The sequence below is a fragment of the Hippopotamus amphibius genome, chromosome X (assembly GCF_030028045.1).
Source record: "Hippopotamus amphibius kiboko isolate mHipAmp2 chromosome X, mHipAmp2.hap2, whole genome shotgun sequence".
NCBI lineage: Eukaryota > Metazoa > Chordata > Mammalia > Artiodactyla > Hippopotamidae > Hippopotamus > Hippopotamus amphibius.
Genome location: NC_080203.1, coordinates 9,430,877 through 9,445,203, shown reverse-complemented (window position 1 = coordinate 9,445,203; position 14,327 = coordinate 9,430,877).

Sequence of the window (14,327 nt, the reverse complement as noted above, 5' to 3'; positions counted from 1 at the left end):
CGGGGATCCGCTCTTCTGCTCTATGCTTCAGGAGGAAGAGGAGGAGGAGCACCAGAGGACAACACACTTTCCGTTCTCTGCTCTGCCACTGGAAAGTCTCCTTAGCTTCTCTACCCTCTAGGTGTTCCCATCCTTAGCAAAAGGCTCGTGAAATGGCCCTGAGGTTTCCTGGGATCAGCTGGAGGCCGGAGTCCTCATGCCATCATGCCAGCCAGCTCAACGACACCTGCAGCTCCACCACTACTGCTTGGCCAAAAGCCTGCACCAAAGGGACTCTTGCTGGGCGTTCCCTTACCCCGACAGCCACCAATGCCACAAAATACAAGAGATCAGCATCCGTCTGGGCAGGGCACCACACAGCATGCCTCTCAGGGGAGGATCCACCCAATCCCCTTCCCACTCTCAGAAGGAGCTTGGAGCTCTCTCCCCATCACATCCTGATGGCTGCGCCCAAGGTAGAGCCACAGCCCTAGAGGATGTCAACCCATGCCTTCCAACCTGCATCTCTCCCTGACAGCAAATCCCGCCCCCCCCTCCACCCACTCACCCACCCCACTCTACGCCTCCTCCACATGGAAGAGGCCCCGCGGCCGGAAGAAGCATACTGTACTCCTCCCTTCTTGTCTCAGGAATGACCTTCTCTTCTGTAACCTCTCTGTGCTCACAGCCTGAGCAAAGGAGCCCTGAAATCAGGCTGAGGATGCCAGAGACACAGCTGGCTCCCACGGTCATCATGACATCAAGGCGGGCTGCTCATCCACACCTACAACTCCACCCACATCACCGCTGCACAGGCCACCACACGAGGTTCTCGTGAGCCTTACTCTACCCACACGGGTACCCCTTAAGAGACATCTAAGGAAACGGCACCCGCGTAGGTAGGGCACGGCACACAGCTGGCCTTCAAGGTGGAGGACCTGCCCTACCTCCCTCTCACTCCCACATGGAACCTTTCATGTGTCTACCCATCTCTTCCTGGTGAGTGCACCCTGCATCCAGCCATAGCCTTAGAAGGTATCGACCCACTGCCCTCCAACTAGCATGCCTCCCCCTTTGCATCTCCTCAGCTGGTCGAAGCCTATCTGGACAACTCTCTGAACAGAGGGAGAATGATCTTGCCTCTGTTCTCGGCTATTCTAGTGGCAATTATCTTTACCGCATCTACTTCACAGATGCTCACCTTTTTAGGAGTGGACCATGGAAATCCTAACCAAGATGTGTCTGCGATCTAGGTGGCCTCCAGGGCCTTCCTGCCTTCTTGGAGGAAGATCACCTGCAGACCCACGCCCAGCACTTGTCCACAGGCCACCACGAAACATAATCCACTTGTGCATGACCCCAGCCAGAAAGGCTCTCTTTACACATACTGGAAAGGAACGGCCCCTTTCTGGGCAGGGCACGGCACACAGCAGGATGGCCTCAAGGCGGGGGACCTGCTTAGTCCCCTTCCCACACTCTAGGGACATTTTCTTCTCTCCTCCCACCACATCCTGCTGACTGCACCCAACACTGAGCAACCCCCAGAACACCATGACCCGCTCTGCCCTGAAACTCATATTCCGCCCTCACCGTAGATTTCCTCACCTGTTCTACGCGTACCTTCCCACGTGGAGGTCCAAGAGAAAAAGAGCGTGTTCTAGCTGCCTCCTTCTCACAGAAATTCTCTTTCCCTAGTGCTGACCTGTAGGTGTGCCCCCTGTTGCCAATGGACCCCTGAACGCATCCTGAGGATGTGCCACAGAGCCAGGTGCTGCCAGGGTCCTCATGACTCCATGCAACCAGGGCACCTCTAGCTCCACCACCACCATCCAGGGCCCACCACAAAGCTTGTCTCACTGAGCCTTACTCTGCCGAGACACGCACCGTTCACATGCAGTCCAGGTCATCAGTACCTGTCTGGGCAGGCCACTGCACACAGCATGCTTCCACAGTGGACGAGCTGCCCCGGACCCCTCACGCTCTCAAACACAGCTCTCATCTCCCTTCCCACCACGTCGAGATGACTATGCAACATCCTTTCCTTCCCCCAGGCAACACAGAACCACGACCCTCTTCCATGCACCCCTGCGTCACTGGGGACCCCTGCACCTTCTCTAGGCTTACTTAGATTCTCACGGGGACCATTACACACACACACCGCCCGTGATCGCTCTTCTCCTATTGGGAAGTAGCTTTATCTTACCTTCAGATGGTCACACAGGTAGCCACGGAACACTGACTTCATTGGCAGCAAGCCTGAGACACAGGTGGCTACGTGGGCCCTCCTGAGTTCACCGCAAGGGCAGGCCACTGCACACAGCATGGCTTCACGGGGGAGGATCCACCCAGGACTTCGGGCACTTCCAAAGGTAGCCTTCACCTCTCTTCCCAGGCCGTCACACTGCATGCATGGAAGAATGTCCCCCACATCCACACATGTTCATGCACCGCCCTCCAGCTTGCATCCAGCCCTCAACGGGGATCCGCTCTTCTGCTCTATGCTTCAGGAGGAAGAGGAGGAGGAGCACCAGAGGACAACACACTTTCCGTTCTCTGCTCTGCCACTGGAAAGTCTCCTTAGCTTCTCTACCCTCTAGGTGTTCCCATCCTTAGCAAAAGGCTCGTGAAATGGCCCTGAGGTTTCCTGGGATCAGCTGGAGGCCGGAGTCCTCATGCCATCATGCCAGCCAGCTCAACGACACCTGCAGCTCCACCACTACTGCTTGGCCAAAAGCCTGCACCAAAGGGACTCTTGCTGGGCGTTCCCTTACCCCGACAGCCACCAATGCCACAAAATACAAGAGATCAGCATCCGTCTGGGCAGGGCACCACACAGCATGCCTCTCAGGGGAGGATCCACCCAATCCCCTTCCCACTCTCAGAAGGAGCTTGGAGCTCTCTCCCCATCACATCCTGATGGCTGCGCCCAAGGTAGAGCCACAGCCCTAGAGGATGTCAACCCATGCCTTCCAACCTGCATCTCTCCCTGACAGCAAATCCCGCCCCCCCCTCCACCCACTCACCCACCCCACTCTACGCCTCCTCCACATGGAAGAGGCCCCGCGGCCGGAAGAAGCATACTGTACTCCTCCCTTCTTGTCTCAGGAATGACCTTCTCTTCTGTAACCTCTCTGTGCTCACAGCCTGAGCAAAGGAGCCCTGAAATCAGGCTGAGGATGCCAGAGACACAGCTGGCTCCCACGGTCATCATGACATCAAGGCGGGCTGCTCATCCACACCTACAACTCCACCCACATCACCGCTGCACAGGCCACCACACGAGGTTCTCGTGAGCCTTACTCTACCCACACGGGTACCCCTTAAGAGACATCTAAGGAAACGGCACCCGCGTAGGTAGGGCACGGCACACAGCTGGCCTTCAAGGTGGAGGACCTGCCCTACCTCCCTCTCACTCCCACATGGAACCTTTCATGTGTCTACCCATCTCTTCCTGGTGAGTGCACCCTGCATCCAGCCATAGCCTTAGAAGGTATCGACCCACTGCCCTCCAACTAGCATGCCTCCCCCTTTGCATCTCCTCAGCTGGTCGAAGCCTATCTGGACAACTCTCTGAACAGAGGGAGAATGATCTTGCCTCTGTTCTCGGCTATTCTAGTGGCAATTATCTTTACCGCATCTACTTCACAGATGCTCACCTTTTTAGGAGTGGACCATGGAAATCCTAACCAAGATGTGTCTGCGATCTAGGTGGCCTCCAGGGCCTTCCTGCCTTCTTGGAGGAAGATCACCTGCAGACCCACGCCCAGCACTTGTCCACAGGCCACCACGAAACATAATCCACTTGTGCATGACCCCAGCCAGAAAGGCTCTCTTTACACATACTGGAAAGGAACGGCCCCTTTCTGGGCAGGGCACGGCACACAGCAGGATGGCCTCAAGGCGGGGGACCTGCTTAGTCCCCTTCCCACACTCTAGGGACAGTTTCTTCTCTCCTCCCACCACATCCTGCTGACTGCACCCAACACTGAGCAACCCCCAGAACACCATGACCCGCTCTGCCCTGAAACTCATATTCCGCCCTCACCGTAGATTTCCTCACCTGTTCTACGCGTACCTTCCCACGTGGAGGTCCAAGAGAAAAAGAGCGTGTTCTAGCTGCCTCCTTCTCACAGAAATTCTCTTTCCCTAGTGCTGACCTGTAGGTGTGCCTCCTGTTGCCAATGGACCCCTGAACGCATCCTGAGGATGTGCCACAGAGCCAGGTGCTGCCAGGGTCCTCATGACTCCATGCAACCAGGGCACCTCTAGCTCCACCACCACCATCCAGGGCCCACCACAAAGCTTGTCTCACTGAGCCTTACTCTGCCGAGACACGCACCGTTCACATGCAGTCCAGGTCATCAGTACCTGTCTGGGCAGGCCACTGCACACAGCATGCTTCCACAGTGGACGAGCTGCCCCGGACCCCTCACGCTCTCAAACACAGCTCTCATCTCCCTTCCCACCACGTCGAGATGACTATGCAACATCCTTTCCTTCCCCCAGGCAACACAGAACCACGACCCTCTTCCATGCACCCCTGCGTCACTGGGGACCCCTGCACCTTCTCTAGGCTTACTTAGATTCTCACGGGGACCATTACACACACACACCGCCCGTGATCGCTCTTCTCCTATTGGGAAGTAGCTTTATCTTACCTTCAGATGGTCACACAGGTAGCCACGGAACACTGACTTCATTGGCAGCAAGCCTGAGACACAGGTGGCTACGTGGGCCCTCCTGAGTTCACCGCAAGGGCAGGCCACTGCACACAGCATGGCTTCACGGGGGAGGATCCACCCAGGACTTCGGGCACTTCCAAAGGTAGCCTTCACCTCTCTTCCCAGGCCGTCACACTGCATGCATGGAAGAATGTCCCCCACATCCACACATGTTCATGCACCGCCCTCCAGCTTGCATCCAGCCCTCAACGGGGATCCGCTCTTCTGCTCTATGCTTCAGGAGGAAGAGGAGGAGGAGCACCAGAGGACAACACACTTTCCGTTCTCTGCTCTGCCACTGGAAAGTCTCCTTAGCTTCTCTACCCTCTAGGTGTTCCCATCCTTAGCAAAAGGCTCGTGAAATGGCCCTGAGGTTTCCTGGGATCAGCTGGAGGCCGGAGTCCTCATGCCATCATGCCAGCCAGCTCAACGACACCTGCAGCTCCACCACTACTGCTTGGCCAAAAGCCTGCACCAAAGGGACTCTTGCTGGGCGTTCCCTTACCCCGACAGCCACCAATGCCACAAAATACAAGAGATCAGCATCCGTCTGGGCAGGGCACCACACAGCATGCCTCTCAGGGGAGGATCCACCCAATCCCCTTCCCACTCTCAGAAGGAGCTTGGAGCTCTCTCCCCATCACATCCTGATGGCTGCGCCCAAGGTAGAGCCACAGCCCTAGAGGATGTCAACCCATGCCTTCCAACCTGCATCTCTCCCTGACAGCAAATCCCGCCCCCCCCTCCACCCACTCACCCACCCCACTCTACGCCTCCTCCACATGGAAGAGGCCCCGCGGCCGGAAGAAGCATACTGTACTCCTCCCTTCTTGTCTCAGGAATGACCTTCTCTTCTGTAACCTCTCTGTGCTCACAGCCTGAGCAAAGGAGCCCTGAAATCAGGCTGAGGATGCCAGAGACACAGCTGGCTCCCACGGTCATCATGACATCAAGGCGGGCTGCTCATCCACACCTACAACTCCACCCACATCACCGCTGCACAGGCCACCACACGAGGTTCTCGTGAGCCTTACTCTACCCACACGGGTACCCCTTAAGAGACATCTAAGGAAACGGCACCCGCGTAGGTAGGGCACGGCACACAGCTGGCCTTCAAGGTGGAGGACCTGCCCTACCTCCCTCTCACTCCCACATGGAACCTTTCATGTGTCTACCCATCTCTTCCTGGTGAGTGCACCCTGCATCCAGCCATAGCCTTAGAAGGTATCGACCCACTGCCCTCCAACTAGCATGCCTCCCCCTTTGCATCTCCTCAGCTGGTCGAAGCCTATCTGGACAACTCTCTGAACAGAGGGAGAATGATCTTGCCTCTGTTCTCGGCTATTCTAGTGGCAATTATCTTTACCGCATCTACTTCACAGATGCTCACCTTTTTAGGAGTGGACCATGGAAATCCTAACCAAGATGTGTCTGCGATCTAGGTGGCCTCCAGGGCCTTCCTGCCTTCTTGGAGGAAGATCACCTGCAGACCCACGCCCAGCACTTGTCCACAGGCCACCACGAAACATAATCCACTTGTGCATGACCCCAGCCAGAAAGGCTCTCTTTACACATACTGGAAAGGAACGGCCCCTTTCTGGGCAGGGCACGGCACACAGCAGGATGGCCTCAAGGCGGGGGACCTGCTTAGTCCCCTTCCCACACTCTAGGGACAGTTTCTTCTCTCCTCCCACCACATCCTGCTGACTGCACCCAACACTGAGCAACCCCCAGAACACCATGACCCGCTCTGCCCTGAAACTCATATTCCGCCCTCACCGTAGATTTCCTCACCTGTTCTACGCGTACCTTCCCACGTGGAGGTCCAAGAGAAAAAGAGCGTGTTCTAGCTGCCTCCTTCTCACAGAAATTCTCTTTCCCTAGTGCTGACCTGTAGGTGTGCCCCCTGTTGCCAATGGACCCCTGAACGCATCCTGAGGATGTGCCACAGAGCCAGGTGCTGCCAGGGTCCTCATGACTCCATGCAACCAGGGCACCTCTAGCTCCACCACCACCATCCAGGGCCCACCACAAAGCTTGTCTCACTGAGCCTTACTCTGCCGAGACACGCACCGTTCACATGCAGTCCAGGTCATCAGTACCTGTCTGGGCAGGCCACTGCACACAGCATGCTTCCACAGTGGACGAGCTGCCCCGGACCCCTCACGCTCTCAAACACAGCTCTCATCTCCCTTCCCACCACGTCGAGATGACTATGCAACATCCTTTCCTTCCCCCAGGCAACACAGAACCACGACCCTCTTCCATGCACCCCTGCGTCACTGGGGACCCCTGCACCTTCTCTAGGCTTACTTAGATTCTCACGGGGACCATTACACACACACACCGCCCGTGATCGCTCTTCTCCTATTGGGAAGTAGCTTTATCTTACCTTCAGATGGTCACACAGGTAGCCACGGAACACTGACTTCATTGGCAGCAAGCCTGAGACACAGGTGGCTACGTGGGCCCTCCTGAGTTCACCGCAAGGGCAGGCCACTGCACACAGCATGGCTTCACGGGGGAGGATCCACCCAGGACTTCGGGCACTTCCAAAGGTAGCCTTCACCTCTCTTCCCAGGCCGTCACACTGCATGCATGGAAGAATGTCCCCCACATCCACACATGTTCATGCACCGCCCTCCAGCTTGCATCCAGCCCTCAACGGGGATCCGCTCTTCTGCTCTATGCTTCAGGAGGAAGAGGAGGAGGAGCACCAGAGGACAACACACTTTCCGTTCTCTGCTCTGCCACTGGAAAGTCTCCTTAGCTTCTCTACCCTCTAGGTGTTCCCATCCTTAGCAAAAGGCTCGTGAAATGGCCCTGAGGTTTCCTGGGATCAGCTGGAGGCCGGAGTCCTCATGCCATCATGCCAGCCAGCTCAACGACACCTGCAGCTCCACCACTACTGCTTGGCCAAAAGCCTGCACCAAAGGGACTCTTGCTGGGCGTTCCCTTACCCCGACAGCCACCAATGCCACAAAATACAAGAGATCAGCATCCGTCTGGGCAGGGCACCACACAGCATGCCTCTCAGGGGAGGATCCACCCAATCCCCTTCCCACTCTCAGAAGGAGCTTGGAGCTCTCTCCCCATCACATCCTGATGGCTGCGCCCAAGGTAGAGCCACAGCCCTAGAGGATGTCAACCCATGCCTTCCAACCTGCATCTCTCCCTGACAGCAAATCCCGCCCCCCCCTCCACCCACTCACCCACCCCACTCTACGCCTCCTCCACATGGAAGAGGCCCCGCGGCCGGAAGAAGCATACTGTACTCCTCCCTTCTTGTCTCAGGAATGACCTTCTCTTCTGTAACCTCTCTGTGCTCACAGCCTGAGCAAAGGAGCCCTGAAATCAGGCTGAGGATGCCAGAGACACAGCTGGCTCCCACGGTCATCATGACATCAAGGCGGGCTGCTCATCCACACCTACAACTCCACCCACATCACCGCTGCACAGGCCACCACACGAGGTTCTCGTGAGCCTTACTCTACCCACACGGGTACCCCTTAAGAGACATCTAAGGAAACGGCACCCGCGTAGGTAGGGCACGGCACACAGCTGGCCTTCAAGGTGGAGGACCTGCCCTACCTCCCTCTCACTCCCACATGGAACCTTTCATGTGTCTACCCATCTCTTCCTGGTGAGTGCACCCTGCATCCAGCCATAGCCTTAGAAGGTATCGACCCACTGCCCTCCAACTAGCATGCCTCCCCCTTTGCATCTCCTCAGCTGGTCGAAGCCTATCTGGACAACTCTCTGAACAGAGGGAGAATGATCTTGCCTCTGTTCTCGGCTATTCTAGTGGCAATTATCTTTACCGCATCTACTTCACAGATGCTCACCTTTTTAGGAGTGGACCATGGAAATCCTAACCAAGATGTGTCTGCGATCTAGGTGGCCTCCAGGGCCTTCCTGCCTTCTTGGAGGAAGATCACCTGCAGACCCACGCCCAGCACTTGTCCACAGGCCACCACGAAACATAATCCACTTGTGCATGACCCCAGCCAGAAAGGCTCTCTTTACACATACTGGAAAGGAACGGCCCCTTTCTGGGCAGGGCACGGCACACAGCAGGATGGCCTCAAGGCGGGGGACCTGCTTAGTCCCCTTCCCACACTCTAGGGACAGTTTCTTCTCTCCTCCCACCACATCCTGCTGACTGCACCCAACACTGAGCAACCCCCAGAACACCATGACCCGCTCTGCCCTGAAACTCATATTCCGCCCTCACCGTAGATTTCCTCACCTGTTCTACGCGTACCTTCCCACGTGGAGGTCCAAGAGAAAAAGAGCGTGTTCTAGCTGCCTCCTTCTCACAGAAATTCTCTTTCCCTAGTGCTGACCTGTAGGTGTGCCCCCTGTTGCCAATGGACCCCTGAACGCATCCTGAGGATGTGCCACAGAGCCAGGTGCTGCCAGGGTCCTCATGACTCCATGCAACCAGGGCACCTCTAGCTCCACCACCACCATCCAGGGCCCACCACAAAGCTTGTCTCACTGAGCCTTACTCTGCCGAGACACGCACCGTTCACATGCAGTCCAGGTCATCAGTACCTGTCTGGGCAGGCCACTGCACACAGCATGCTTCCACAGTGGACGAGCTGCCCCGGACCCCTCACGCTCTCAAACACAGCTCTCATCTCCCTTCCCACCACGTCGAGATGACTATGCAACATCCTTTCCTTCCCCCAGGCAACACAGAACCACGACCCTCTTCCATGCACCCCTGCGTCACTGGGGACCCCTGCACCTTCTCTAGGCTTACTTAGATTCTCACGGGGACCATTACACACACACACCGCCCGTGATCGCTCTTCTCCTATTGGGAAGTAGCTTTATCTTACCTTCAGATGGTCACACAGGTAGCCACGGAACACTGACTTCATTGGCAGCAAGCCTGAGACACAGGTGGCTACGTGGGCCCTCCTGAGTTCACCGCAAGGGCAGGCCACTGCACACAGCATGGCTTCATGGGGGAGGATCCACCCAGGACTTTGGGCACTTCCAAACGTAGCCTTCACCTCTCTTCCCAGGCCGTCACACTGCATGCATGCAAGAATGTCCCCCACATCCACACATGTTCATGCACCGCCCTCCAGCTTGCATCCAGCACTCAACGGGGATCCGCTCTTCTGCTCTATGCTTCAGGAGGAAGAGGAGGAGGAGCACCAGAGGACAACACACTTTCCGTTCTCTGCTCTGCCACTGGAAAGTCTCCTTAGCTGCTCTACCCTCTAGGTGTTCACATCCTTAGCAAAAGGCTCGTGAAATGGCCCTGAGGTTTCCTGGGATCAGCTGGAGGCCGGAGTCCTCATGCCATCATGCCAGCCAGCTCAACGACACCTGCAGCTCCACCACTACTGCTTGGCCAAAAGCCTGCACCAAAGGGACTCTTGCTGGGCGTTCCCTTACCCCGACAGCCACCAATGCCACAAAATACAAGAGATCAGCATCCGTCTGGGCAGGGCACCACACAGCATGCCTCTCAGGGGAGGATCCACCCAATCCCCTTCCCACTCTCAGAAGGAGCTTGGAGCTCTCTCCCCATCACATCCTGATGGCTGCGCCCAAGGTAGAGCCACAGCCCTAGAGGATGTCAACCCCTGCCTTCCAACCGGCATCTCTCCCTGACAGCAAATCCCGCCCCCCCCTCCACCCACACACCCACCCCACTCTACGCCTCCTCCACATGGAAGAGGCCCCGCGGCCGGAAGAAGCATACTGTACTTCTCCCTTCTTGTCTCAGGAATGACCTTCTCTTCTGTAACCTCTCTGTGCTCACAGCCTGAGCAAAGGAGCCCTGAAATCAGGCTGAGGATGCCAGAGACACAGCTGGCTCCCACGGCCATCATGACATCAAGGCGGGCTGCTCATCCACACCTACAACTCCAGCCACATCACCGCTGCACAGGCCACCACACGAGGTTCTCGGGAGCCTTACTCTACCCACACGGGTACCCCTTAAGAGACATCTAAGGAAACGGCACCCGCGTAGGTAGGGCACGGCACACAGCTGGCCTTCAAGGTGGAGGACCTGCCCTACCTCCCTCTCACTCCCACATGGAACCTTTCATGTGTCTACCCATCTCTTCCTGGTGAGTGCACCCTGCATCCAGCCATAGCCTTAGAAGGTATCGACCCACTGCCCTCCAACTAGCATGCCTCCCCCTTTGCATCTCCTCAGCTGGTCGAAGCCTATCTGGACAACTCTCTGAACAGAGGGAGAATGATCTTGCCTCTGTTCTCGGCTATTCTAGTGGCAATTATCTTTACCGCATCTACTTCACAGATGCTCACCTTTTTAGGAGTGGACCATGGAAATCCTAACCAAGATGTGTCTGCGATCTAGGTGGCCTCCAGGGCCTTCCTGCCTTCTTGGAGGAAGATCACCTGCAGACCCACGCCCAGCACTTGTCCACAGGCCACCACGAAACATAATCCACTTGTGCATGACCCCAGCCAGAAAGGCTCTCTTTACACATACTGGAAAGGAACGGCCCCTTTCTGGGCAGGGCACGGCACACAGCAGGATGGCCTCAAGGCGGGGGACCTGCTTAGTCCCCTTCCCACACTCTAGGGACATTTTCTTCTCTCCTCCCACCACATCCTGCTGACTGCACCCAACACTGAGCAACCCCCAGAACACCATGACCCGCTCTGCCCTGAAACTCATATTCCGCCCTCACCGTAGATTTCCTCACCTGTTCTACGCGTACCTTCCCACGTGGAGGTCCAAGAGAAAAAGAGCGTGTTCTAGCTGCCTCCTTCTCACAGAAATTCTCTTTCCCTAGTGCTGACCTGTAGGTGTGCCCCCTGTTGCCAATGGACCCCTGAACGCATCCTGAGGATGTGCCACAGAGCCAGGTGCTGCCAGGGTCCTCATGACTCCATGCAACCAGGGCACCTCTAGCTCCACCACCACCATCCAGGGCCCACCACAAAGCTTGTCTCACTGAGCCTTACTCTGCCGAGACACGCACCGTTCACATGCAGTCCAGGTCATCAGTACCTGTCTGGGCAGGCCACTGCACACAGCATGCTTCCACAGTGGACGAGCTGCCCCGGACCCCTCACGCTCTCAAACACAGCTCTCATCTCCCTTCCCACCACGTCGAGATGACTATGCAACATCCTTTCCTTCCCCCAGGCAACACAGAACCACGACCCTCTTCCATGCACCCCTGCGTCACTGGGGACCCCTGCACCTTCTCTAGGCTTACTTAGATTCTCACGGGGACCATTACACACACACACCGCCCGTGATCGCTCTTCTCCTATTGGGAAGTAGCTTTATCTTACCTTCAGATGGTCACACAGGTAGCCACGGAACACTGACTTCATTGGCAGCAAGCCTGAGACACAGGTGGCTACGTGGGCCCTCCTGAGTTCACCGCAAGGGCAGGCCACTGCACACAGCATGGCTTCATGGGGGAGGATCCACCCAGGACTTTGGGCACTTCCAAACGTAGCCTTCACCTCTCTTCCCAGGCCGTCACACTGCATGCATGCAAGAATGTCCCCCACATCCACACATGTTCATGCACCGCCCTCCAGCTTGCATCCAGCACTCAACGGGGATCCGCTCTTCTGCTCTATGCTTCAGGAGGAAGAGGAGGAGGAGCACCAGAGGACAACACACTTTCCGTTCTCTGCTCTGCCACTGGAAAGTCTCCTTAGCTGCTCTACCCTCTAGGTGTTCACATCCTTAGCAAAAGGCTCGTGAAATGGCCCTGAGGTTTCCTGGGATCAGCTGGAGGCCGGAGTCCTCATGCCATCATGCCAGCCAGCTCAACGACACCTGCAGCTCCACCACTACTGCTTGGCCAAAAGCCTGCACCAAAGGGACTCTTGCTGGGCGTTCCCTTACCCCGACAGCCACCAATGCCACAAAATACAAGAGATCAGCATCCGTCTGGGCAGGGCACCACACAGCATGCCTCTCAGGGGAGGATCCACCCAATCCCCTTCCCACTCTCAGAAGGAGCTTGGAGCTCTCTCCCCATCACATCCTGATGGCTGCGCCCAAGGTAGAGCCACAGCCCTAGAGGATGTCAACCCCTGCCTTCCAACCGGCATCTCTCCCTGACAGCAAATCCCGCCCCCCCCTCCACCCACACACCCACCCCACTCTACGCCTCCTCCACATGGAAGAGGCCCCGCGGCCGGAAGAAGCATACTGTACTTCTCCCTTCTTGTCTCAGGAATGACCTTCTCTTCTGTAACCTCTCTGTGCTCACAGCCTGAGCAAAGGAGCCCTGAAATCAGGCTGAGGATGCCAGAGACACAGCTGGCTCCCACGGCCATCATGACATCAAGGCGGGCTGCTCATCCACACCTACAACTCCACCCACATCACCGCTGCACAGGCCACCACACGAGGTTCTCGGGAGCCTTACTCTACCCACACGGGTACCCCTTAAGAGACATCTAAGGAAACGGCACCCGCGTAGGTAGGGCACGGCACACAGCTGGCCTTCAAGGTGGAGGACCTGCCCTACCTCCCTCTCACTCCCACATGGAACCTTTCATGTGTCTACCCATCTCTTCCTGGTGAGTGCACCCTGCATCCAGCCATAGCCTTAGAAGGTATCGACCCACTGCCCTCCAACTAGCATGCCTCCCCCTTTGCATCTCCTCAGCTGGTCGAAGCCTATCTGGACAACTCTCTGAACAGAGGGAGAATGATCTTGCCTCTGTTCTCGGCTATTCTAGTGGCAATTATCTTTACCGCATCTACTTCACAGATGCTCACCTTTTTAGGAGTGGACCATGGAAATCCTAACCAAGATGTGTCTGCGATCTAGGTGGCCTCCAGGGCCTTCCTGCCTTCTTGGAGGAAGATCACCTGCAGACCCACGCCCAGCACTTGTCCACAGGCCACCACGAAACATAATCCACTTGTGCATGACCCCAGCCAGAAAGGCTCTCTTTACACATACTGGAAAGGAACGGCCCCTTTCTGGGCAGGGCACGGCACACAGCAGGATGGCCTCAAGGCGGGGGACCTGCTTAGTCCCCTTCCCACACTCTAGGGACATTTTCTTCTCTCCTCCCACCACATCCTGCTGACTGCACCCAACACTGAGCAACCCCCAGAACACCATGACCCGCTCTGCCCTGAAACTCATATTCCGCCCTCACCGTAGATTTCCTCACCTGTTCTACGCGTACCTTCCCACGTGGAGGTCCAAGAGAAAAAGAGCGTGTTCTAGCTGCCTCCTTCTCACAGAAATTCTCTTTCCCTAGTGCTGACCTGTAGGTGTGCCCCCTGTTGCCAATGGACCCCTGAACGCATCCTGAGGATGTGCCACAGAGCCAGGTGCTGCCAGGGTCCTCATGACTCCATGCAACCAGGGCACCTCTAGCTCCACCACCACCATCCAGGGCCCACCACAAAGCTTGTCTCACTGAGCCTTACTCTGCCGAGACACGCACCGTTCACATGCAGTCCAGGTCATCAGTACCTGTCTGGGCAGGCCACTGCACACAGCATGCTTCCACAGTGGACGAGCTGCCCCGGACCCCTCACGCTCTCAAACACAGCTCTCATCTCCCTTCCCACCACGTCGAGATGACTATGCAACATCCTTTCCTTCCCCCAGGCAACACAGAACCACGACCCTC